The 1584-nt window shown below is 37.7% G+C and overlaps 1 pseudogene; it reads left to right on the forward strand.

Annotated features, from left to right (window-relative positions):
• Positions 1-597: 597 nt before the first annotated feature.
• Positions 598-1272, forward strand: LOC119857333 (annotated as a pseudogene).
• Positions 1273-1584: the final 312 nt, after the last annotated feature.

Below are 1584 nucleotides of genomic sequence, written 5' to 3' on the forward strand. Positions count from 1 at the left end.
AAGTCCTGAGAACATCAACAAAAATAATTAAAAGTCTAGAAAACATGACCTATGAGGAAAGATTGAAAAAGTTAGGTTTGTTTAGTCTGGAGAAGAGAAAATACTGAGGGGAGGAATGATAACAGTTTTCAAGTTCATAAGAGCTTGTTACAAGGAGGATGGAGAAAAATTGTTCTCTTTAATGTCTGAGGGTAGAACAAGAAGCATTGAGCTTAAATTGCAGGAAGGGCTGTTTAGATTGTACATTAAGAAAAATTTCCTGTCAGGGTGCATAAGCACTGGAATAAATTGCCTAGGGAGGTTGTGGAATTTCCATCACTGGAGATTTTTAAGAGCAGGTTAGACAAACACCTGACAGGGATGCTTTAGATAATACTTAGTCCTGCCATGAGTGCAGGACATTAGACTAGAAGACCTATCGAGGTTCCTTACAGACCTCTGATTCTATGATTCTATGAAACATAGAAACTGGAAATGGACCTAGCAGGTCATTTATTCTATCACCCTGGGCAATCTACACTTTTATACATATAAACACTTATATAGTGACCTGCCTGCACCTGAGGATTCCAAGTAAATTAGCTTTTCATTCTCACGATGAAAACACCCTTGTTAGACAAATTGACATAAATGCACAGGACTCCAAAGAACTGTGGGACACCAGCTCTTTGGAGCACTAGATCAAGGAAACAGCCAATGAACACAACACATAGGGAGCAATTAAGGAAAGCTAGATGTTCATCTAATTCTGCTGTGGCGGAATTCATTTCACTGTAGCAAAGTGCCTTGGAAGAGATGCTGAAGAAAAGGATTACACTATTTTTAAAGAAGAGTCTCTGTTGACAAAGAGACTCTGTCCCAGATTACAAGATGGCTGTGAAAGCCTGAAGAAAAACTGTGCTAAAAGTACACATTTGAAAAGTCTTTTTACACGAGACACATCTCTGTTCAGAATTCTTCCCATGCTGTTCCCATTATTCAACAAAATCTGCTGGAGGAGAAGATAAGACTGGTGAAGCAGACTCAAGAGAAAGGAGAGCTACCTCAAAGATTCAAGTTGGTCAAGGTGTACAAATCCAAGAAAAATTTGTCAGAGTTGCAGCCTTTAACAGCCAAATGGAGCAGCATCACCTAAGTGATTCTTTATGAGCTCCAATCAGCCTTGTCTGCAGATGGAAAGAAACCGAGATTCACTATGTTGATGACAATTTTGGATTAGAAGAACAATTACTTCATTAAAGAAGAACAGAAGAAGATTTTACAGTTACATAGTCTACACTTAGAAAACTTACAGTTATAAAAACAATGTCTTCAGAAAAGGCTGAATAAATTCTGATTCCATCAATAGTATTACAACATCATGCTACTCTGTGCCGGATTAGCGCATTGTGCTAATAGACTGTTCTTAAAATCATGTATTAGATGCAGCATGTATAAGAGGCAGTTATTTTCTGGAGAGGATTAACTCTTGTGGACTGATGTAGCAAAAGCTGAGTCTTATTGAGAAAATTGCCATTAGTGAATATGAAGAAATATGAAAATAAAATCTAGTAATAGGTACTTATCAGCTGGCAGTTGATGGGT

Source organism: Dermochelys coriacea, chromosome 6, assembly GCF_009764565.3.
Source record: "Dermochelys coriacea isolate rDerCor1 chromosome 6, rDerCor1.pri.v4, whole genome shotgun sequence".
Lineage (NCBI taxonomy): Eukaryota > Metazoa > Chordata > Testudines > Dermochelyidae > Dermochelys > Dermochelys coriacea.